At 47.0% G+C, this 8,032-nt stretch overlaps 1 protein-coding gene across 1 annotated transcript in view; it reads left to right on the top strand.

The window, feature by feature from the left end:
- Window positions 1-3,645: 3,645 nt before the first annotated feature.
- RALBP1 (ralA binding protein 1) overlaps window positions 3,646-8,032 on the top strand; it is a 33,119-nt gene continuing 28,732 nt past the window's right edge. Inside the window, exon 1 of the mRNA XM_054635113.2 lies at window positions 3,646-3,822. The gene's annotated coding sequence lies outside the window, so the exon portion shown is untranslated. The remainder of the gene's footprint in view (window positions 3,823-8,032) is intronic.

The following is an 8,032-nucleotide window of genomic DNA, read 5'->3' as shown; positions in this document are numbered from 1 at the left end:
TATTTCACATCTAATTCCAAAAAAATAAATATAAGAACACCTGTTGTATCTTTAATAATATATCTATGGTCACTCCAGTGTCCCTCCCAAAATTATGGCTATTCTGCTAGCTGGCTCCCAAGCCCCTCATCCTGCTGGCTGGAGTGCCTTGAAGTTTGCTGGCGATTGCAAAGTGACACACAGACCCATCCAACATGGATATGCTGTGGTCTCTCCAGCCCCGTGACCCATGGTGCCCTGTCCCATGGCTGGCACTTCCACCTTCATGGGAAAAGCCTGGAGACTCATAGCCTGGGAGGAGTTTAATGAGAGGACAGACTGTGCTGGTGGGATACCTGCAGAGCACAGCCAAACAACAACTTAATATTTTCCTGTTGGATGGTAATGTCTCTTGGGCATGGCAAAAGGAACACTTTTATGAAGATTTGACACATTCCCTTGGCATGAGATCTTTCACCAAATCAACAGTAAGTACCAGTAAATCATTAAAATTTGTGCTACTCACATGGGAAAACACACTTAGATACAAAATCATCCTAGAAACAGAGCAAACCTGATTCAGACAAGTACATCTAGGATGTAAAGGTGGCCAAGACTCAAGTTTTCTTATACCCTTTTTATTGATTAAGTATTTATAAATTTTCTTCCTACTGCAGAGAACTTGGAATTATTTGGCTTTGAGCAACCTGTTCTAGGGGAAGATGTTCCTGCTCAAGGCAGAGGGGTTGGAAATAGATGGTCTTTAAGGGCCCTTCCATCCCAAAGCATTCTGTGATCCTATGGCTCCATAATACTGCTCATAGGAGTTGCTTAGGCAGAGTTCAGCATCATACACCTTTATTGGCTCTGTTCTCCTGCTCTGTGGTAATTTCTATGAACAATATACTTTCACCCCCAAAGGCATTGATTAATTTACTACTTCCAGGTTTTCCTGTTGTATCTTCAGGCTCTCATTGTTTCACTTGTTTGTTTCAGTATGTGGCCAACTAGTTTCTTTCCTAAGCTAAGTCTTTTTATGTTTGCTGTGTATTCCTTTATTGCTAAGGAGAATTACACAGCATGTCTAAAGTTTTCCCAGAATGGTACAGCCCATGTAGACTCCCATCTGTCCAAGACAAACTCAACTCCAGAACTGGCTTTCTTGAAGCAGTAATAGGAGGAAGGAATTATCCATTAACACCACTATGCCTTTTCCCTTTTCTTTCCCTGACCAAATGCTTTCTGAAGCTCCACTCCATTATTATTTTATTACTTTTATGAAGCTCAGGTACATCAGTGAGACTGATTTTCCAAGCAGAGAGCTTGCCACCTCAGAATCCTTGCTTCGCTTTGTCTTTAAAGCAGTAAGAGTTTACTGAGTGAATGTGGGGCAAGCTGAGGGTGTAAGAAAGTGCCTCAGTCTGTGTAAGTTGGCCCCAGACCACAGTGAATTTTGCAAGTCAGAAATCATCCAAATCTGTTTCACATGGCAGTAAATTGGTACAGTCAGCACTGCACACAATCACTTGTTTGTCCTTAAAATCTGGGAGAAAATTCATTCTGGGTTCATTAGCTGATGAGCCCATTGTGCATGAACTTTTGTTGGCAGTGGCCTCTAATAATACACATTCTTCAGAGCTGAGAGCCTCTGGCCACTGTCGCTTCAAGTGGAGATCCTCATGGGGAACCATCTCCAATTACTACGGGAGGCTACAGAACTAACCCTTCTCTCTTCTCCTGCCAGGAATAAGGTGGCCTTTATATGTAACAAAAGAAGAAACACATTAGCTGTGATGTTAAGTTAAATCGCCTGGTGAGCCCTTGCTGTAACACTGTTTCTTCTGGAGAGGAGGAGGGAGCCTGGAATTTGCGAGGTTATGTAATAGGTGCTGAAGACAATATCGCTGTGCTCCAACACTAATCGGAGTGTTTACAACCCTCCCTTTTGTAGCTTCCACTGAATAGCACAAATTCCTGTGGGGGACCTTTTACATTACCGCAGGAGGTGGCACAAAGAGCTCATTCGACAGGGACTAAGCAGCATTGAGTCCCAAGTGAATAAATGGAGCAGGTGGCACGCTGCCACAGTGTTAATGTGTCCAATAGGCCGGGGATTATGCTTGAGGCTGTGGGAATGAATCGGCCCTGCTTCTGACTGAAACAAATTCCCCTGTTGATGAGCAGTCATGAAGGGGATTCAAATTACGCAGGTGCTCAATGTAACAGAAACTTTCATTGTAAGAGGCAAAAAAACCTCCACAACATTCTTTATAACACCACTGTAAACAGGATGCATCTTGAGATGGGGATGTGTTCCTTGGCACAGGTCACCTCAAGCAGCATCCAGAGCCTTTCTTCATTTCCCTCGCATTCCAGAAAGCAGTAGAGAGAAGTGGGTAACTCCTCTCAGGAGGTCAGATTTATTATGTGGGATGAAGCCAAAGCCAGTGGCTGTTCTCATGTGAATCGAGGAGTTCTGTCAGCAGTAACATCACATGGAAGGTGGCCCAGGTGCCCCCACTATGGGGCTGTGTCAGCTCCCACACTGAGACTGATGGATTGTGGTGTTTGCTGACCTCTCATTCTGACTAGTGTAATCTCACAACTCCTCTGGCCATACCCATCTTTAATCACTGCCAAAAGAATCACAAAATCACAGAATGGGTCAGGTTGGAAGGGACAACACTGGGGCACCTGGTCCACCCTCTCTGCTCAAGGAGGATCATTCCAGAGCACACAGCACATATCTGTGTTCAGATGGTGCTTGAACATCTCCAGCAAGGGAGACTCCACAACCTCTCTGGGCAGTCTGTTCCAGTGCATGATCACCTGCACGGTGAAGTTCTTCCATATATCCAAGTGGAACTTCCTGTGAATCAGTTTCTGCCTGCTGCCTCTTACCCTATTGCTTGACACCACTGAGAAGAGCCTGGCTCCAGCCTCTTGGCATCCTTCCTCCTTCAGATACTTATAGACATTGATGAGGTCCCCTCCCAGTTGTCTCTTCCCAAGGCTGAACAGATCCAGCTCCCTCAGTCTTCCCTCATAACAGAGATGCTCCGGCCCCTTAAATATCTTTGTTGCCCTCCACTGGATCTGCTCCAGGAGCTCCATGTCTCTCTTGTACTGAGAAGCCCAAAACTGGACACAGCTCCAGATGCGGCCTCACCAGTGCTGAATAGAGGGGCAGGATCACCTCCCCCGACGTGCTGGCAAAGCTCTTCCTACTGCAGCCCAGGATATCCTCGGCGTTCTTGGCTACAAGGGCCACTGCCTGCCCATGGCTCAGGGACGCTTACGTTCCTTGTGTTCCCAGAGGAGAGATGGACCTGCTGCCTGCCGGCTCTGGGCGGCTGTTGAGGGAGCTTCACATATATCTCGCCGGGGGGTCCCTCGCCGAGGTCCCTCGCCGGGACGGAGGCCGGGGTCCCCTCAGGCAGCCGAACCCTGCTTCCACGAGCCTGGGGGCTTCAGCAGCCCTGGGGGGCAGAGAAGCTGGAACCACCCCCGCGGCGTGCTGGCCGCTGGGAGTTGTAGTGCGGCGGCCAGCAACGACCTGTAGTGCCCTTGACGGCAGCGTCCCCCGGCCGGAACGACAACTCCCGTCGTGCTCTGCGCGCCTGGGTGGGGGAGACCGGGCCCGCCCGCCCCACCTCCCCGCCCTCACGGCCGCGCGGAGCGAGGCAGCGGCGCGTGCGCGGTGGCGTGAGCTCGCGCCGCTCCCCGCCCGTCCCTGCGAGCGCCGGGCGGCGGCGGCGGCGGGATGGGGCGCGAGGCGGGGCGTGCCCGCCGCGCCTGAGGCCGAGGCGGAGCCGCTGCACGGGCGAGCGGGACCCCCCAACGGTCAGTGCGGGGCGCGGGGGGCGGGCGGTCCGGCCCGACAGCCCGGTGAGGGCCGCGGGGCCGTTCCGGGCCCGGGCGGGCGGGCGGGGGCGGAGGAAGGGGTGGGGGGGGGGGGGGGCGCACAACTGGCGGCGCGAGCCGCCACCGCCCCGCGGCGCGCGCGGCTGCCGGGTGGGGGAGGGGCCGGCGCGGGCTGCTCGAGCAGGAGGGAGGGGCGGGGCCTCGGGAGGCTCCGCCCATTTTCCCTCGGGTCGCTGCTCACCCTCCCTCTCCTTTGCCTTCCCTGCCTCCTTCCTTCCCTCTCTCCTTTCTTTCCTCGCTTTTTTCCTTCCCTTCCTTTCCTCTCCCCCTCCGTTCCCCGCCCGGGCAGGTGTCCGGCCCCTGTGCGATACTTACGGGCCGTGTTGTCCCTCCTGCCCTTACGGGCACCTTGTGCGCCCTGTTTCCGTAGGCGTTTGCTCCCTTTGGATCGTGCGGGGTTCGCTGCAGCTCAGTCTGGGCTCTGGGTTGGCTCTTTGCAAGGTCGTTTTTAGTTGGGTTTTTTTTTTTTTTTGTGGGGAGGGAGAGGTCAGGGATTTATATTCTTTTACCTTCACCTAGAGGTCTCATCTTAAAACAGTAAAAGAAAATTTACTGTTATTGTAATTTTTCTGCATCTAGCAGGTTCTAAGGATGTCATGTTTCCTACCTGATAATATTGTTTAGAAAGTGTGTGTTAGTGTTCATCATAGAATCACAGAATGGTTTGGAAGGGGCCTCAGAGACCATCTACTTCCAACCCTTCTGCCATGAGCAGGGACACCTTTCACTCGACCAGGTTGCTCTGAGCCCCATCCCAGATGGCCTTGAATGCTTCCAAGGATATGTTAGTGGGTGATGTATGAGCAAATACATCTTATTTTTAAGTGCTAACAGATGTTCAAATGAGTGACAAAGATAATGCCAGCAATCCACACTGGAAGTATCTGTTCATGAGAATGGTGTGGTTTGGATTTACTCCACCCCAGTGTCCCTGAGGTTAATGATAATTGTTGATAGAAAGTAATCATTTAAAAAACCCCAGGCTAAGGCTTTTTTGCCAGTTGCATAAACCAGGGTGATTTGTGCAAGTCCCTAGTTTCAGCACAGGAAAACAGCCCTAACTGTGCCCTTAAATAGGTTTCTGATCTGGAGACGGCTTGAAGTGCTTACCATGAGTGCTCTGCACTGCCATCACCCACCCTTTCAGGGGTGGTGTTAAGGTTTTGTTGGATATGATGCAGGATGGTAATGGATGTAAATTTATTAATGAGATTACAGGGGAACGGCAGAGGGATCCCTTAGATTTGGGTTTTGATGTTACTTGAGGTGTTGCATACAGCTCGTGGCGGATGGTGCTGTGCTTCAGTTCATTTCAGCTCAGTCTGGGTATAATCCCTACAGTCAGTGAGACAAGCTCTTGGGGGGCTCTTTTCTACAGAGAAATAAACAAGAAATAAACAGGAATTTTAAAAAGCCCTTCCAAAGTGTTGTAGTTTTGAGCATTTAGTACTTCTAAGTGTGTGAAATTTATTAACCCTTTTGCTATAACGTTCTAGCTAACTACAAGAATACAATGTCTATTTTGTTGAAGTAGGGAACTTTACATTCCCTGTCCTACAGATCTCATTTCTAGGTTGTAGAAAATAAATTTTCTTTAGTCTTCCCACATCTGAAATGGAACATGGGAATAGCTGCCTTCAAATCTTAATACTCCACGTGCAACTGCTGCACATTGTTCTGTCCTAGTTCGGGTGTATTCAGGGGTAGGAGGGCATATTTTGTAGTTTGGATTGGTGGGGCTTTTCCCCAAAGCAAGGATTTCACAGTGAAATCACTGGTGTGATTTTAGTTATGTGGGGAAGAAAGTTCTTTTTCTGTAGGGCAGATTATTTACATTTCTACGTGTGCATGTCTACACTGGAATAAATTGTCCTGGAATTGCAATAACTGCATTCCTGCTTCAGAGCTGCACGGCTTAGTTCTGCAGATGTCCTTAAAGCAAAGCTGACATGCACAAGCCCTGCACCTAACTCTTTATGGTTCTCATCTCCACTGCACCCTTCAGGCACTCTTCCCAGTGAGTTTTAGCTGTGTTTTCTTGCAGAAAAGCTTTGCATATTTCCTGAGTAAACACTGCTGTTTCTTATGGGCAGGCAGTTCTTAGACTAATATGGAAGATGCTGCTGTTCAGCAATAAATATCACCAAATGCTAACTTACTTTCCTTGGGTAAAGCTTGGTATCATGTAGCTAGCCCCAGAATGCCAAAATATAGGATGATATTTACCTTCAGTTTATAGTAGGATAGTGTATCATAATCTACCAAGCTTGTCTCTGAACTAATGTATCTGATTATGTGGAATCAGTGAATGTTTTGCTACCCTTACCACTAGTCATGATTTGCTATGTGCATGGTGTGCTATCCTTCATCAACTCCTGCTGCTGCTCCTCAGAGCCTCATGGATGGTACTTTTCAAATTGTTGCTAAAAAAAAAAAAAAGTATATCAAATGGGCCCAGAGCTGGGCTGGAAGTACCTTATGGAGTAGGAAGTTTTACTTAGGCTGCATCCCCAGAGGTGGTGGTGTTGAGGGGTGACTGCTGTCCAGATAAGGTTTACATCTTCTGCTTGCCATGGCCAAAACCAGAAGGGTAAGGATGCAGGCTGAGTTTAGAGAAAGGAAAGGTGTGACTCCATTCCTGTCCATACTTACCGTTCTCATCCCAACCATCCCTCGCCTTTTGGGCTTGACATCAGGAATACAAACTCAGTTGAGGGTGTGGAGGTATAGTAGAGTGAAACAGACTTTGATGGTGGCAGCAACAGCAAGTCTGCAAAGCTGAATAGCAACAGGGATCCAGTGCTCCCCGATTCCAGTTTATCTTTAGGCTGTAGTAAAAACTGGGGAATGACAGCTTGCTTGGGGCAGCTGCTGGGAAGTGGAGGATTTATATGGTATTACCCAAGTAAGGAGTGGTGATCCAGTAAGTTGGCTCATGCAGTGAGTTGGCTTAAATATGTCCAAGGAGTTTCTAATTCATTCTGTCCTGTTACTAGCAGATAATGTACTAGGAAAACATTTATTTAGGTTTCATCAATAAAGGGCTGTGACAATTTTGAACTAGTAGGGAAGAATTTGTGAAAAAGATAAATATCAGGTACAGTGACTTCAGTGGATAATAAGAAGGTAAAAACAACATTTAATACCTGAACAAAGTGTGTCTGACCAAAAATGTTTGGAATGTGTAACTGGGTCCTTAGTGTTTTTTATTATTAGCTGTGCATTAAAAAAGCACAGAAAACATCTCTTTTTCTTATCTAATGATGAATTCCACATATACCTCAGAGATCTGCAAATTCAAAGCCACAAGATCACAGCATTTAGAGCAATCAGTTCACTACCTACAAGCAGTATTTCCTTTGATAACTAATTAAGGTGTGTTTAAATAGAGAACATGATTTGGTATTTTTTTCCTTGTCTAGTTCCTGTGATGCTCAGTAAACAAAAGTACAGATAATGAAGATGTCCTAGTTTCTTCCAGAAGCAGCTTGGTGTAGGATCCTGACTAAGAAATAGCAACTAATCATTTAATAAACACATAATTTTATAATAATAATGAAAAAGTGCTTGCCAGATGCTAAAACAGTAATAATATAAATCAGTACATACAGTGAATTGTTAATGTGTATTAATAGTAATGTAATATTTAGCAGAGTTTAAAAGAATATTTATAGAGGAAGTGTTGTATTTTAAATAAGCTAATTTAGTATTGTTTTCTACAGAAATAGGAAATAGTGCAGAATAAAGTGATGCAACTATTCTGATATAATACTAATAATTGAAGAATGTGATGTAAGTCTACTTCATCTATCCTGGTGTGCCCGTAATTGTTAATAGCTTGCTGTCTATTCATTTGTTGTAAGTCCTAGGGAGGTAGGCAGAAATACAGACCTTTTGCAATCAATGCAAAGAGAAAATTTCTTTGAAAGAAGGATGATGATCCTTGGTGGTACACATTAATTCATGCTATGACCTTGTAGGTGATCCCTGCCTTGCTTGATGCAGGCTCTGTGTTCCCTGGAGGAAGCAGGGAATGGTTCATGATTGGTGCCAGCTGCAGTGCGACCGGAGTGCAGCGCTGGGGCAGACCCTGTGTGCAGGTGCACAGATGCCCCATTTTGCCTGCTGG

Source organism: Agelaius phoeniceus, chromosome 1 (genome assembly GCF_051311805.1).
Source record: "Agelaius phoeniceus isolate bAgePho1 chromosome 1, bAgePho1.hap1, whole genome shotgun sequence".
In the NCBI taxonomy this organism is placed as follows: domain Eukaryota; kingdom Metazoa; phylum Chordata; class Aves; order Passeriformes; family Icteridae; genus Agelaius; species Agelaius phoeniceus.
This window is presented reverse-complemented; position numbering and strand designations above follow the sequence as displayed.